Source organism: Eublepharis macularius, chromosome 14, assembly GCF_028583425.1.
Source record: "Eublepharis macularius isolate TG4126 chromosome 14, MPM_Emac_v1.0, whole genome shotgun sequence".
In the NCBI taxonomy this organism is placed as follows: Eukaryota; Metazoa; Chordata; class Lepidosauria; order Squamata; family Eublepharidae; genus Eublepharis; species Eublepharis macularius.
In genome coordinates, this window is record NC_072803.1 from 71,329,151 (window position 1) to 71,346,289 (window position 17,139).

The 17,139-nt window shown below is 47.3% G+C and overlaps 1 protein-coding gene across 2 annotated transcripts in view; it reads right to left on the reverse strand.

Annotated features, from left to right (window-relative positions):
* Positions 1-13,508, reverse strand: part of C14H4orf19 (chromosome 14 C4orf19 homolog) — an 89,588-nt gene extending 76,080 nt beyond the window's left edge. For both annotated transcript variants that reach the window (XM_054998160.1, XM_054998158.1), the window contains exon 1: positions 13,278-13,508. The gene's annotated coding sequence lies outside the window, so the exon portion shown is untranslated. The remainder of the gene's footprint in view (positions 1-13,277) is intronic.
* Positions 13,509-17,139: the final 3,631 nt, after the last annotated feature.

Below are 17,139 nucleotides of genomic sequence, written 5' to 3' on the forward strand. Positions count from 1 at the left end.
CTTAAGATGCCAACCAGTTGCAAGTGAAATGCAAACTTTTTCAATAGGGCCTTCTTTAGAACTTAGCCATAAAAATCAAAAGGAGTGTCTTGTGTGTTGAGGAAATAATTCACCTTACTGTTTACCCCTCCTCCTATGCAGGTGATACTTTTCTCCTGCTCTTGCTTCAGAATTTTTAAAAGTAATTTGATGGTTGAGTTCACGGCCAGTGGATGTACTAATGGCTGCCGGCAAAGACCGCTTTAAAAGGGGAACTAGACTGCTTCACGGGGGAGAGGCCCCTTGAGGGGGGGGGGTGGCTCTCGGAAACCTCCATCTCCTCAGGCAGTCATCCCAGCGGGGGCTTGGCCATTGCGGCCACCCGAAGGCAGAGCCTCTCCCGAGATCCTCGGGCTGGTAACACTGGAATCACTAAACACTAATAACGTATTGTCATTAAATCTATTACAGCATATTAATTGGAGCCAAATGCACATTTAAACAAAAGTATCTTTGCATATATGTTGCGTATTTTACAGTATACACAGGGATCATCACTATCTAATTATGTAGGCTGCCTTACCTAAAACCTTTTCTACTACACATCTGTTATACTTCACATTTTCAGTAAAAACTCATCTTTAAAAAACAGGAAAAACAGAACAGAACATACATCTCCCCCAAATCTGTCCACATTTTCACATCTCTAATTACCACCTTCATGTTCCCATTGGCATTTACATAATGAAATTATTTCAGTGCCAAATGCTTTTATTTCCTTTTCTTAAAGGTGAGACTAGTACTGTTAACCAAGAAGTACCTATATGGATTATAATATGTCTTTGGTAGCTGAGAATGGGAGTCCCCCTGTCAAAACAAAATGATCCTGCCCTGCCTTCCTACAGGTACTGGGACCATGGAGGATTACAAAATGCCAGTTAAAGTTCAGTGCAAAATCTCTCTCAACGGAGCTGGAGCCAGGCAGGGGGGAGGCTGCTTAGCCATCCCCCCCTCCCTCCAGTGGCCCCCCGAATGGCAGAGAAGGATACACAGGCTCTGTGGGGGGATGCTTGATGGCTCCAGTTAGTGACAGTGGACCGCTTGCAACCAATGAGGCCTGCCCGTGGAGTAGGCTTTGCTAACAAGGACTTCAACAGCACATTTTATTTGTGGCTAGGGCTAGTGGGGCAAGAGTGAGGGTCTGCAATGGGAAGGGGCTCTTTAGCACTGTGATGAAGCTTTTCCTGGGGTGGAGCTGAGGCAATGGGAGAAGCCCCACCTGCTTTATTTGTAGGTCTCTGGAGTGCTATTAAAAGATAAAGAATCGGTAGGAAAACAATGTGGCTACACTAATTGTCTTCTAGGGTGCGTGAATCACATGTTGGCATTTAAACAGACATCATAGCAGGGCACTACCAGTGGCTTTTTAAAAATTCAGCTAACAATTTCATGTCTTCAGACAATTGAAGTATAACCCTGACATAAATTCATGTGACATCTGGTAAATTCACAGGGAGAAAAAAGATAACGCATAAAACAAACATGAAAAGAACAGAACCACACAGCAGGCAAATATTGCCTTTTCCATGCCCCACCCAGAACAGGCCAACTAAAAATGCAAGCACCAAGAGGCTACAAGGACTTCCCTTCCCTTTAAAGAGATGGTAACGTCATTCAGACACTGAACAGCTGATTTATCATCCAAAACTTGGAAATATGGGATGCTTTATTCATCTGCCCTTCCCAGATACACGGAATGAGTGCTTCCAGTGGGACTACTCAATATTAAAGGCAGTCACGCAACAGGATTACACCCGTCTTTGAGTTAAATAGAGAGTCAATAGTTGATATTAGGGGTCAAAACTGGTACCCCTTGTACTTTCTCAGAGGTACAAACTTGCCACCACACTGCCAATGGCAGAGCTAAAGATAACAGCATGGGCAGCAACTGGAAGCAAGGCTTTTCAAAGTGGTAAAACTGGCTGCTGACCAGCGCTCCAGAGACGGAATCAGGATTAAATTCAGAGCTCTAATGGTATCCTCAGAAACACGTGGCGGGAGGGGAGGATAAGTTTTTCCCAGAACGGAAACAACAGGATGGAAATTTCCCCCTGCCTGTTATGTACAATCTGGTACATTTAAAGAGCCAAACCACATCAAAATTCAGACCACGAGGTCAAGAAAAAGCCAGTATAAGGGTGATGTATTGTCGAAGGCTTTCACGGCCGGAGAACGATGGTTGTTGTGGGTTTTCCGGGCTGTATTGCCCACAACAACCACAGTATAAGGATGGTTAGCAGAACTGAAAATATACGACTTAATATTACATACGGTTTCTGCAGCCCAAACACTGGTTGTTGTGAGTCCTTTATTAGGAAGTGGCAGACACAAGGCCTCACAATATGTCATAAATCAAAATAATAAATAAATAAACATACACAGAAGCATCCTGCAAGATTGTGTTAGTGCACTGGCATAAATGTGTGCATGGTTTGCTCTTAGATTACTGGCAAATGTTCACTTCCCTTATTTCCCTTTCTATAAAGCATTTCTAAGATACCCTTTAGTTAGCAAAAAAGCACTGCCTGCTATTTCCTTCAGTTAGGGTTGCCAGCCTCCAGGTGGTGGTGGAAGGTCTCCTGCAATATTTACAACTGATCTCCAGGCCACAGAGGACAGTTCCTCAGGAGAAAACAAGCTGCTTTGGAGGGTGGACTTGACTTGATGGCATTACACCCTGCAGAGATCCCTCCCCTCTCTAAACCCCACCCTCTCTAAGCTCCGCCTCCAAAATCTCCAGGAATTTCCCAACTTGAAGCTGGCAACCCTACTTCACAGACTGGGTATGCTAACTTCCCAACTGCCCATTCAGTATACTTGGACTTAACAATCTCATTTTCTTTTTCAAGAGGTCTGTTTGGTTCCAAACGGAGACACATTTGGCTCTAGAACTATAAGTTACAGACACAGATACACCATTTTATCAGAGGCACCTTGATCAATGGTTTAGTGAGACCATTCAAGTAGAACTAGGTTGGTGAGTTGGTTGATATACCTTTAAGGCAGTGGGGCAAGAAAGAACGCTGGAATCAAGTTTTGTGAAAGGAAAGAAGGTCCTACTGAGGTGAAACAGAAAGGCAGGATAGGGGAATAAAGGTTTAATAGGGCTAGAGCAGAATTCACTCTTGCATCTTGGTTCTTGGACTCCGTATTAAACCTGGCATCGACCTTGGTAAGTGTGGTTTATCAGTTTCTTCTTCCATCTCTGCTGAAACATCCGGGGAACCAGAATTGCCTTGTGTCGGGGGCTTCTGCACATTCCAGACCAGAACAGCTTCAAATGGTAGTAGTAGGAAATCTTGAAGTTTCAAAAGCCAAGACAAGCTGCGTGCCTGGGAACAGGGCTCCAGAGTGGCGTGGAAAGGGAAACGGGGCATTAACGGGGAGAAAGTTGGTGTTAGGGAAAAAAAGCAGGAGAGGGGGAAAAGCTTGTTAGGGTTATTCAACCGGTCAAAAAAAGAGAGCGTCACATCTGTATTGCAAACCACAGGTGCCTCGTGCCAGCATTATGCCTCTCGTTAAGAAAAGGGGTTTCTGTTGTCTGGGGCAAGTATAACCAAGCATAGAAGCACTTTTATTTACTTATTTTTACAGTGGTTACCCAGGGTGTTGAGCCTGCTCTGTGCCTGGTTAAATAACTATGTATAGACAGAGATTCCCAGGCCATTGCAAAATCCCAAACACAAAAGCCATGAAATAGCTTTTACTAAGGACATCCAAACACACACACACACACACCCCGACACAAAATGGTTTTGTGTAAGCTTTCAAGTTCTTTGGACCTCTTCATTAATCTAGATATTAAAGTGGGGGTGGGGCGGGGGGGAGAAGCATTTCAGGCCATGATCTTGAGGCCTTTGTCTGCATCCTGTGCTAGTGGAGCAGATATCAGGTGGCACTTTTAGCCTTCTGAAAGTGCCGGTGCGAGAATCAGTGTTGTGTAGTGGTTAGAGTGTCATATTAGGATCCGGAAGACCCAAGTCTGAATCCTCCCTCTTCCATGGAAGCTTTCTGGGTGGCCTTGGGTCAAGCACTCTCTCTCTCTATTGTGAGGATAAACGGAGGAGAGGAGCCAAGCTGGGTCCCCACTGGGCAGAGTAGGAAGTTACAACAGAGGAAACAAAAATGTAAATAAATAAAGGAGAGATGGTAACACCTCCAACTGTAAAAATAAAAAAGTGTTTATCCAATGTGCTACACAATACATTTCTGCATGGGCACGCAAACAGTATGTGGACGGGGAGTTAATTTGCCAGTTTTGCTGCTCCTTGTGGAGAATCTGTGCAAAATTCTCCAAGAGCTCCAAAATATCAGTGGAATAACCCCTTGTGCGCATTTTCATGCGAGGAAACTGCGTTGGGGGCACGGCAGGAGCCTTTCCTCCCCCTGCAGTGCCGTCCAGAGCTCATTTAAGCACTCCTTAATGCTATCTGCAGACGCGTGTCTGCAGACAGCATGTGCCGGCAGTGCCTGCCCGTGCCGAAACGTATCATGTAGCAAGACCCTGACACCAGACGGAACACAAAGGTGGTTTTACAAGGCCGAAAGCAAAGAACTAACATGCTAGTCCTTAAATTAACAATCCTGGAAATTTTAAAAATATATATAGGGATTACATATTATGTATTATACATTATATATTAGAGCCTCGTGGCGCAGAATGGTAAGCTGCAGTACTGCAGCCCGAGCTCTGCTCACGACCTGAGTCCGATCCTGGTGGAAGCCAGGTTCAAGTAGCCAGGCTCAAGGTTGACTCAGCCTTCCATCCTTCCGAGGTCGGTAAAATGAGTTCCCAGTTTCCTGAGGGGAAAGTGTAGGTGCCTGGGGAAGGCAATGGCAAGCCACCCCGTAACAAAAGTCTGCCAAGAAAACGTCGTGGTGCGACGTCCCTCCACGGGTCAGTAATGGCTCGGTGCTCGCACGGGGGACTACCTTTACCTTTACCTGTGTAGGGATTGTTGAATTATTACTCACCTTTACACCCCCTGCTGTCATGTTTCTCTCTCTTTTCCCAACCACAGCTTTTAAGAAAGGGATGAATAAACACTTTTTCTGCTATGGAGATGCCTCAATGGGAACTGCTACACTTATTGAATTCCTGCGGGTCGCACAGCTGTTAAAGGTGGTGAGCCACTCTCACAGCTAAAAGCAGCTACCAAATTGTCCCCGCAGGTGACTGAAAAGAAGGTATTTTCATGACCATACAGAAGATTTGAAGTGTTTTAGCAAATCTAGGCTGTATTTTGGGTAAACGGATGATATTTGATTATTAATTCTTTCACGTCTTTTTAAACAAATTCGATGACTCTAAACCCGTACAGTCCCAAATCTGTTTAGACATCCTTTTGTTGGATTAAAAGTTTGCTCCCTTTTAGAGTAAACTACATAGGAAAGTACACAAAGCTGCTTGGAAAGGGCAGTAGTCTATATTCCACTGAAATTCCATTGAAGAAAAGTATCCAAGAAAAATGTATTGTTCAAATATCAAAAATCATCAATAGCTATTTAACAACCAGCAGGCTGGCCATACTGTACCAGGTGAGATGGCTCCCTTAAGTGGGACATTTTGGGCCACTATTAAGGGGCTTTGAGCAGCCTATTATTTAAAGGGCCCTGCCACTTGCAAGTGGCAGGTCCCTTTAAATTATCAGCGGGCAGGTGGCAAGGGGGGGACTCCCCCTGCCACCTGCTAGCTGATAGTTTAAAGGAACCTGCCGCTTGCAAGCGGCAGGAAAAATTTATATGGCCATTTCCCTGAGGCAATGGCCATTTAAACTGCCCCTTTAATACGAACCAAACGAACCAGTAGACCAGTTCGTGGAAACTATCTTCCACAAACCACTGGTTCACGAACCATGAACCGGGCTGGTTCGTGGGTTTTTTTGGTTCGTATTTGGGTTCGTGCCCATCTCTACTCTAGATACTAAATCATGGAGCAGGGGTGGGTGGGTAAAAGACTGTCCTCTGAGCTTTCCTCCTTGGGCACTAAAATGTCTTCAGCCAGACCTATTGATATGCTAATGCCTCTTGCCTGGAGCAAGCTTGTCATTCACAGATGACAAAACATGAAGTGGAATGACACCCGAAGCCAAACTACATAGGTCATTCACAGCGCAAGCCTAAGAAGAGTTGCTCCAGTCTAAGCCTGTTGAAATCTTTTCTTAGGATTGCACTGTTAGAGAGGTAATTTTTTCCGTCACATTTTCTTCTTTTAAACATCACTTGCAGAGCACGTAATCTGAATAAGAGGAATATTATGGAGTGTCAGAAACAAGGGCTCTAAAAAAACCCTTTCTTCTTTGATTTTTATTTATATTTTGGACAATGTCTGGGCTACCCAAGGACCTGTCCTTATAATTAAAGGTGCTTTAAATCCTGTGTGTGTGAAATGGAGGGGGGGGGTCCCTATTAAATCATACTCACGCCTTTTAAAAAGTTCCTATTTAAGAAGAATCAGTCCCTCAATTGCTGTGAGTTATGGTGACTAGAGGGAACTTCCACATTCAGAGGCAGCAAACCTCCGAAAACCAGTGCCAGGAGGCAACCTCAAGGAGCAGCCTTGGTCTCTGCTGTGCCCTGCTAATTGGCCCTCCAGGTCAGTCGGTTGGCCACTGTGTGAAACGGCTGCTGGCCACTAATCAGACTTATTTTATTTAGAAAACGTGTGTGCTGTCTCTCTAGAACCTGCTTGAGGAGGCAGTGCTCCTACATTCCTCATTGTTGTTAGCGTGTGTTTATGCACACTAGAGTCTTGTTTTTTCAGTTGCTTCAGTCTCGGTTAGGTCGAGGGAGAGAAGAGGCAAATACATCTTTATAAGTGTGCACTGGAAGGAGTGCATGTAAATGCACTCACAAGGAAACAAAAAGCCCATCCTCTGCCACCTTTCTAACACTACCCAGACAATAACATTTGCTTGAATTACAATTGTTCTATAATAAGTACAGCAGATCCATTGTGAGTTCAGAATTCTATTAAACATTGTTTAGTTTAAAAAGAGAGGGAGGAAGAAAGAAAAATGAAACACACACTGCTTCCAAAAGCCAGTTCAAGGCAAGCTATTGCAAAGAGACATGCATGTTATATGTACTTGGAGAGACTGAGAACCACCATTAGCCCCCAGAGAGAGCTTCCATCTGGCCTTCCCGGAAGTGATAGAATTTATAAATTGGACAGTGTTAAGGAACTTGTGGACTTGCCCAAAGACCGCATGGTTTTACTTCTAGAACAAGATTTAGAGATTGCTGCTGTACAAGATGTTTTAGTTGCTTTTCATATGAAAGCTGTATATAGGTACAGCAGGAAACTTCCCAAAATTGCACCCCTCCCATTCCTTACCACCAATTCACAGGCTGGGGGGGGGGGGAGGGGAAATGAAAGGCTTCACTAAACCATAGAATTTGAGAGGAATCCTAGAGTCTCTCTCTGACATGATGACGTCCCTTCTGATTTTGTGCCAGAAGTGATGTTGTGTGTCAGTGGGACACTGGCGAGCCTATCCCCACCCCCAAATTTTTCCTGGTGGAGGGCTAGTCACAGCTGGCAAGCCTACCACAGGGAGATTTGTCTCCCCTATCATTTAGTCTCCCTTCAGCTGCTTAGGAGTGTTAGGCCTGGTCTGGCAGCTAGTGGGAGACCAGGGGAACAGGGACATGGAGGGGCAGCATCAGCAATGGCATGATGTCACTTACAGGAACAACCCAGAGTGATATCTCATTCCTCTAGGGATCGCCAGAAACTCTATGGTAAAGACTGGCATTATTTCTGGCTTTTCTCTTGAAGTGACACCATGCTGTTGGTGATTTAAAAAAATTCTCCCACCAGCCACAGCAGAGGTAGTAGGCAGTGGGAGCTGGGGGCAGGATGCTGGCAGCACCGCATGTTCCTCAGACTGAAAAGTCGCGTGTAACACGTGGAGGGTAATGAGGTCCCTTGGAGATCCATCAGTTTTACAAGTATATAAGGAGACCTTTTCAGGTGTCACATTTGGGGATATCCAGCTGTGTGTACTGGGAGCATGCACTAGCTACTCACCCAAGAGACATGGTTGCTCTTTTGTCTGAAACAGACTAAACAAAAGACAGGGGGAACGGCCCAAAACTCCAAGGAAAAACAGACTAAGACTCCCATTTAAGATAAAATGGCAGATCATATCGGGAAGATTGTGTGTAGCAGAGGCTCCTGGTGCATGTGATTGGATACCCTCAAATGTAACATTTGAAAGACTAAAGTGTGCTCATTTCTGTCGATTCTTGAAGGACACATATGATCATTTTAGTGTTTTAGAACAACAAAGAAAAATAGTGCAAAACATTTAATTTAAAGGAGTTGTTTAAAAGACTGCTTGTATTCAGTATGGTTCACCGCTTACAATTTTTTTCATAGAATTCTGATTCTCTTGCTACATTTAGGAAAGATGTGCATGTTTTATACCAAGCAGTTGTTCTTGCCTCCTTGAACAAATATTTGCTTTTACTTAAAGCCACCCAGAACATATTACATAACTGAAACTCTCTCACATTACCTTCTAAGATGCACAATATTGGGTTTTCAGGACCCACCCAGATGGTCAGTTAGGCCACAATAGCACGGAAGGCCACCCTTGTCGAAAGATGGTGTTCACTTTCCCCCTCGTTGGCTATGAATAAGGCTTTATTTACACATGTAAGAGAATGAGGTTGGGATGACCAGGCAGAGGCTTACAGTGGTAGAAAGGCTGACAGGGCTGCAGGCTGCAGGTGCACCATCGTATCGCTGGAGGATCTCGTCTTGGGATGCTGCCTTGGGGTAAAAATTTCCTGCACAGAAAACCAGCGAACAAGTAGAACTTTCTCTGCTGCTGTGCTAGTTTTCTCTTTGAAAGGAGCTTTTTTTAAGTAAAGGCGAATTCAGTACTGGAAACCTCTCCTTCATTTTGAAGTGGTACATTCCCTCTGACTGCCTCATTCTCCTGTACCAAGCATAAAGTGCCAATTAGCTGGAAATGGAAAAACAGGCAAGTAAATGAATAAAATCACTATGGGATCTGCTGATGAACAGGTAAGTCTGGTAGGGCCCCAGCATCCAAATCTTCCTTTTAAAGCTCTTTAAGTCGTCATGCCCCCCCACGCCCGCATCTTGTATTGGCAAACTATACCAATTAAACATGCTTTTTGAGAAGAAGTGCCAGTTAACAACATTTTTCTCTGAATGCTCCTGATTTTGAGTCTTATGGAGGAATGTCTTTCCATCCACTTCCTGTATTTCCCCCCCTAAACTGAAAAGTTCCCAAATCTTTAGCCTTTCCTCTCAGGGAAGAGGTTTCCTCTTTTTCTACAGCTTTCCCAGCTCGACGTCACCCTTCCTGAGACTGAGTGACCAGAATTCCAAGCATGGCTGCACTACGGATATATACAAGACCTCTGCAATCCTGGCCACCTTGTTTCCTGAAAACTCTAGCATGAAATCTGTCTTTCTCACTACAGCCACACACGAAGGTGATGCCTTCATTCAGCTAGCCATGGGGGCCACAAAGTGTTTTTCCCGGATATTCACAGCCCCCCATGAATGATCCCATCAGTGCTCACGTGCTGGGGATTTTTCACTCTGATGTACATCACTTTATTTTACACTGAATCTTTTTTGCCATTACGTTACCCATTTATCCATTTTGTAGGGCCTTTCGGAGATCTTCACAGTCTATTTGAATTTCTACCATTTTTTCTACCAGTTAAAGCTCCATTGTCAGACACTTGATCAAGTGTCCACAAGACACTAATCCATAAGAGGACCTGTCGTCTTATCCTATGACTGCTTTGTTTAATCGTGCACTTTACTGAAGGACCTTTTCAAATGCTATTTGGAAGTCCAAATATATAATGTTTATCAGATGATCTACATGATCAGAGAAGCCTAGAATAGATGACCACAACAGTGGCCAGGAGAGGTCTGGTGGGTGGTCCGTCTCACCCAGCTCCCTGTTTCACGCAGTGGCCAACCAGTTATTTTGGAGGGCCGACACACTGGGCACGGAAACCAAGCATTCCACTGTTCTTGCCTACCAACACTCCCTTTACATGGAGGTTAATTATTTATTTAACACATTTTTTAAACTTGGACTTTTTAATTGTATTAATAGAGATAAAAGCCCAATAGAAAAGGCAAAGAAATAAAAGGAAGAGTGAAAGAAGCATACAAAAAAGGGGGGGGGAGACAGAAATTAGAATTATAAGAAAACAATATGTTTCATTTCTATTTTTCTCTACAAAACTTATTTTAGCAAACATCGTACTTTAAATTTTAATCTCTCCAAAATTTCCTTTTCCACTACTGCCCCCCTTCTATTTATTTTTCCCCAGATTTATCTTCTTAAAAATCAAAACCACAAATCATCGGATCATTTTTCCTCATTTCACGCAGCAAGTCAGGAAGAGAGTCCCAGCTGGCCAAAAAGTAGATCACCAGTGCAATCCTAAGCAGAGTTACTCCAGTGTAAGGCCATTGATTTCAATGAGCTTAGACTTGAGTAACTCTGCTTAGGATTGCGCTGCACATCTCAGAACAGGTATGAATAAATTAAACATACGCCCAAATACTGTTATCTGTGGAGCCCAATTCTTCCTCTCTTCCATTGTAAGAACTGACTACCCCCACTCTCTGCTGCCCATTATTTAACCAGTTTCTAAGGCTCCTCCTGTTATAGCAGAATTTATTTGAGACCCTTGGGAGACTCTGCCTTTATTCCAAATCAAATCCGAGTTTCCTGTTATCCATCTCCTCTGATCTAGGTCCCCAAATAAAGACGGCAGAATTAGTAACAAAAGGAGGCTGTGAAACAGAAAACCCTGTGTGATCAAGAGGAGGACTTTTCATCAGACTTCATTGCTGTCATTTATTACTTCCTAAAACAAACAAGTATTCATCCCATTTTACAGATAAGAAAGCTGAAGCTTTGAAGAGACACTAACTGTACTTCTGAGATTGGAGTAAAGTTGCCAACTTTCTTTCTGACAGGGCTCTTGGACAATTCCTAAAAATTCCTCCAAAAAGCCTGGGACCTTTCCATAAAAGATAGTGCCCCCAAAGTGGTGCCAATCTGGAAGCAGCTCTACAACTGTCAGGCCTCGGAGCATATGGAACAAGTCTTCCTAGCGCAGTGTTGGGGTTAGCGTGTCTGAACTAGGATCTAGAAGACCCGCATTCGAATCTCCATTCTGTCATGGAAGTTTGCTGACCTTGGGCCAGTCAGATATAAGTTCAGCCCAACCTACTTTACAGGGTTGTTGTAAGGATAAAATGGAGAGTGATCTATGCCACTTGGGGCCCCCACTGGGGAGAAAGTGGGGTTCAAATAGAGGGAGGGAGGGAGCGAATCAGTCAATTAAGGACGACTTCAGAGGGCGGAGTGGTTCGTGTGGGAATAGGCGTATGTTGATACACAAAGAATTCTTTTCCTTCTTTTTATGAACCTCCCCACCCAAACCGCTAAGCAAGTTCTATTTAGGACTAAATTCCTTAATCGGTGCAATATTTCTGAACCTATCTGACAGCTATATGCACAATTAACAACATTTTGGTACAAATCCATCTATACTATGATTGTGCCATGACCACTTGCCTCTCGTGTCTTAAAGGGAAATCCCATTATCAGTACAGCCCTGCCAATGACGCCTGTTCTCAGGGGTTAAGGGGCTTCATTCCTACTTCTCAGTGCAATCCTAAGCAGACTTACACCATTTAAAGTCCCTTGGAAGTCCCTTGTGACTCAGCTGAGTGATGCCCTGTCGGCCTGCTACATTTTGTTTCCATCCATGAAGGTGATCCTTAAACATCTTTCCATACCCAAAATGAGACAAAATATTTATTAGAAACCCCTATTTACACCAAACTTGTATATGTCTACTTTCTCCAAGTCTCCAAATGGAATAATTTATTTTTAAAAGTATAGATTAAAGCTGTCAAACATTATCAACACTACAGTAACAGAGCATGGCAAAATACCAACTGTTATGTTCTTAAATAATTCTGATATTAGATTTATAGTTCTCTGTGTTGGCAGAGGGGGAGGAACAAATGCAGCAGCCCATAGCACAAAATGTAAAAAAAAATCAAATTAAAGAATTAAATTGAAATTATCTCACCCTTTACAGATTAAACCCCAAGACCACCCAATCAAGATATGAGCACATCCTGAAATCCTCGAGTTATCAGGCTGGTGAGAGAAAAGGGGAACAGCCTTCCCCAGTCACCTGCCCTTGTCAACTGGATCCCCTTTTGCCTATAAAGAGTTCACTTTGGCAACTTAAGCCGAGTCACAACAACTTTAAACAGCATGCAGGCAAGATGGATATAGTTTTGCCAAACTTGATCCCGAAGCGCCCAGGTCTACCAGCAGCTCCTACGGCCGTATCCTGGCCACCCGCCCCCCCGCCCCCATCACACAGGGGCGGACTCACGGTTGTCCTTCCCCGCTTGCGAATGAGGCGGGTGCGCGGATGTGATGCACATTTGCTAACGTTTACAGGTTCTTGTTTTTCTGTATAAAAAGCATGCCCGGGGTGAACTCGACCCACAGGTTTACAGGGACAAACCGCCCCGTCCTCTCCAAGGCGGTTCCGCTTCAAGCGATGGATTCTGGACAGGAGAGCCGCCTCCGCCCTCCCGAGCGACTGCCTTTGGCGGAGGGCCGGCAACTGGGGGAGCCGCTCCGGACGCCGGAGAGCTGGGCGGGGTGGGGGCGGGTGGGGGGCCTGCCTCGCCTCGCCTCGCCCCGTCCGAGCAACCCGCAGGCCCGCCGCTCCGGCTCCCAGTCCCGGGGCCTCCCTCCCTCCCGCCGGGAAGGCGTTCTTTCCCCGACGCCCCGCAGGCCTTTCCCCGCTCCCTCCGCACCGGGCAGCCCTCCGCCGGGTCCCTCCGCTCCGCGCCGCCCGGCATCAATCGAGAGGGGTCCTTTCGGCGCGCCTCACGCGCGCGCCTGCCCGGCAACCCTCCGCGCTCCCTCCGCGCTCAGCCCCCCTGCGGAGAGCTGCTCCGGGCGCCTTTCTGCGCGTCTCGCCGCCGCCGGCTCTGCTCCCGGCCAGGGGCGGGCGGGGGGCGGCGGCTCCCAGGCAGTTGGCGAGGGCCGCTGGCTGCTGGCCGGGAATCGACCCGCTCGCGGCTGACGGGTTTACTTCCAAGGAGACCTGCGCGCGCGCGCGCGCCCCGAGCCGCGGAGGGAAAGTTGCCCGCGGTAACTTAAGACGCGCCGGAGAACTTCGCCTACCTGCGGGCTCTGCGCCGCTGAGGAGCCCTCCTGGCCGGAGCCGGAGCTGGAGCCGAGCCGGCTGCTGCATTGGACTGCGGAGGACTCGGCCAGCGGGGCCGCCTCGGGCCGGAGCGAGTTCGCCTGACCTCCGAGCGGGAGCCGCGGCCGTCGGTGTCATTGGGCACCCGGGCGTCATGTGACCGCAGAGGACGCGAACCCCCTTTAAAGTTTGCATTTCCTGCACGCCGGACGGAAAACTTGTCGGGCCGCTTTACTCTTGAGGCGGGCGGGCGGGCGGGGCGGGGAGGAGCGCGACAGCCGGGGGCGGGGGGGGGGCTCGCCTACAGCCCGGGCTGCGTTTGAACAGCCCCCTCTGCAAGGAGCGTCTTGTGGTTTGGGTTGGTGTCTTCTCAGGACCGACGCTTGGGGGGGTTTAAGGCACAGACTCGGCAGGCAGCCTTGCCTGGTGGGGTCAACCCTGAAAGCAAGACCGCGGCGCTTCGAGGCTCTTCTCTGTGGCAAGAGAGGCCTTTCTGCCCCAAACAAGCCTCGAGCAACTGCCCTCAGGCGCGACAGCCCTGAAGGTGGCAAGCGGGGGGGGGGGCATTGAACGGCCTGGAAAAGTTCTCCGCAGCCTGCTGTCCGGGGGGGGGGGGCAACCACAGCCGGGAGTCAGCGGCACCAAGACACAGCCGCTTGGCCAGCACCACGGGGGCTGCTTTGGGCCAGTGTGGATTGGAGCCAGAACCTTCGGGGGCAGCCAGGATCTGTGGCAGCTCACCAGGTGCCTCTGCTTGCCCCACTTGCCAGTTGGCAACGCTGCAGGAGGAAGTCGAGAGCCTCATTCACGAGCAGAGCTGCAGAGCAGACCAGAGCGGAGAGGCTCCTGCAGCGCTCACACCGCGGGGGGGCTTGGCTTGCTCCGGGGCTGTTTAAACTTCCTCGGTAGCTCCCGATTGTCAACTGGTTAGGAGCGAAAAAGAGCCTGGCCTGCTTTGAACTGCAGCTTGATGCACAGAAATTGATGGGTGACGTTTTTAATCCCCCAATGAGAAACATGATCACCAACAATTGTCATAGATCAAGCTCCTGTAAAAGGCAATAGCTGGACAGGGTGCAGTTGAAAAGGTGGCAACCCTAAACTAGTCCTTGCAGCCTGAGGCTAATAATGTTTGAATTAAGTCACAGAATCACAGAGTTGGAAGGGGACATACAGACCTTCTAGTCCACCCCCCTGCCCAATGCAGGATGAGCCTTGGAGATTCCAATCAGTCATTTCCTGGCAAGTCCATCGAAGGACAGCAGCTTTGAAGAGATCCACTTGATGGGCCAGGGAGATCCCGTCAACATATCTTTCAGGGAATTAAGCTAACTGAAGTGTCTGTTGTGTGCTGTTATTAACAACAACACCCTTTGGGCAAGATTTGACTTGTGAAAAGTATGGCTTGTGTCCAAAGAAGGGTAGTGAGAGGCTCTGTCATTTACTGGACACCCTCAGAAGGCCACATTTGATTGCGGCACGGAGGACGCGTCTCCCCCCTCAACGGATTCCTTGCACCTTCTGAACAGCAAAAGCTGTCTGTGCTGCAGGATCACAAGTAGCTCCGCCTTTTTTTCATTCTTGCAGTTTTGCAGTATTTTCAGGCTTAGAGCATCTCTTGGTTTAATTTAAATATAAAACCATGATTGATTAAATTGCTTACTGGCATTTACAATTGCTACATATCTACCTTTTCTTCCATAAAATCAAATGTAAACACAAATCGTGTTAAATTCTATAGAACCTCTCCTGATTCTTCTTAACTTGTCTCCGTCCCAATCTACATAATGTAGATCCTTGATAAAATCTCCCAGGATTTTTTTTTTAAGTGTTGGGTGATCTAATCGAGGATCTCCCACATAATGTGCAACTGGGTTTTTGATGAGCGTTCCTAGGAATTAGTGGTGTCTCTGTTTATGAGGGTTTACTCAATGGGAAGAGGTAGTGGGAGGCAAAGTCAAAGGCTGATGTTATCAATCCTCTGTTTCAGTGCACAACTTCAGAAGCACTGCTGTCTGGTGCATATTAGTGTGCACATCCAGTTTCTACCTAAAGTGGGCCCTATTGGTATGGTTGGTGTACCGTGCCCAGGTCCAGATTAAGACATGCTGAGGCCCTAAACAACATCAGGTTTAAGAGTTCCCAGAGCATTACCCCTCCAAATAATTTACAGCCCAGTCCGAAAGGTTGACCCTGCACCTTTGCCCACATGCCCACGTAGCAGCAACATCGCTTGTTGGCTCCCTAACTACTTTGGCAGGAGAGATATGCCAGTGGCTGAGGTCCACAAGGTTTGGCACACCCGCTGCTGACAGTAACCACACCACTGTTCCCCTGGCAACCCCGCCAGCACCCGACAATGGCTGCACCGCCTCCCTGACATGCACAAGAGGCCAGGAATGATTCAGCCAATGGCTGCGCTGCGATCACCCCTGCCTGGAGACACTGCCTTCCCCAAGAATGGGTGAACAGGACTGGGAGATCCCCATGATCAGGCTTCTGCACCCCAACAGAGTCGCCTCGAAAGGAGCTGCCTGGCACTCACAGTTATGCTTCACAAACAGGATTGGTATCTTGCTTTGCTGTTTCTGGTGCCCTTGATCTAATGCTTCCCAGGCTCTTAAAAAAGTGTGCCAGCTTCTGGACTACACACAGGCCTGCAGCTCTGCTGGGTGCCTCCGGCGTCTTTCTGCTGGCTGGCCTGGCACTCACAATCACAATTATGCTTCACAAACAGGATTGGTAGCTTGCTTTGCTGTTTCTGGTGCCCTTGATCTAATGCTTCCCAGGCTCTTAAAAAAGTGTGCCAGCTTCTGGACTACACACAGGCCTGCAGCTCTGCTGGGTGGCTCTGGTGTCTTTCTGCTGGCTGGCACTTACAATCATGCTTCACAAACAGGTTGCAGTTGACTGTTGCTGAGAGACTGCCTTCGTGGACTTCTTCTGGACTGGACTGCACCTGGAGGACATCGGCCTGGAGACCTCTGAGTGTGGAGGATCAACTTAGCTGCTGGACATACGGAGAGGAGGACTGGTAGGGATTTTTTTAAAATCTTTTTTTGGAAAGATTGCTGCTGCTGGGCAAATCTGCTAGCATATGTTTCAGTTTGGTCTTCATGGCTTGGGCTAGGGGGACATTTTCGGGTTGGGCAAGAGGACAATGTTTGGGGGTGGGAGGGGTTCAATGATGCTTGTTGTGCTTGCTAGATTTAATGTTTCCTTTGTTATGCTTGAGTGTGGGCTTGATTCAATGCTTCCCAGGCTTAAAAATGAGTGTGCCAGTTTCTGGCCCACACAGGCCTGCTCTGCAGGGTGAGTGTGTTGTGTTTTTCCACTGGCTGGGCCGAGCCTTTCTGGGGGGGAAATGCTTGCATGCCACCTGACTTTTAACTCTCTGGCCCAGCTTCCCCACAGTGGCTTCATGACTGTCTAGGCCCAAAGCAGATCTGGGCCTTGACTTTTAGGGGTTGTGTGTGCAGCGTGTGTGACTCTGTTAACATTCCAACTTTCTTAACAGCATCGCGGAGGAGAGGAGGACCAGCTGCACGACTGCCTGAACTTCGCTGGACTGCAGGACTGGTGAGTGAGTCTCTGGGTTTACAGCAGGTGGGCTTAGGGGTGGGTTTTTGCTAGCTTGGGAGGGGGGGAGGTACATTTTCAGAACACCGCATCCACACCGCACACAGACACACCACAGAAACATTGTTCCCGCTAAATAGTGTCTTAGGTAGGTAGGCCAGTTAGTAGGCATTCAGTGGCTAATTGCCCTCAACCTAATCGATCAGGGAACCGAGATTAGTTTTTTTAAAACATTAAATAGGGATTCAGCAGGAAAAGCAT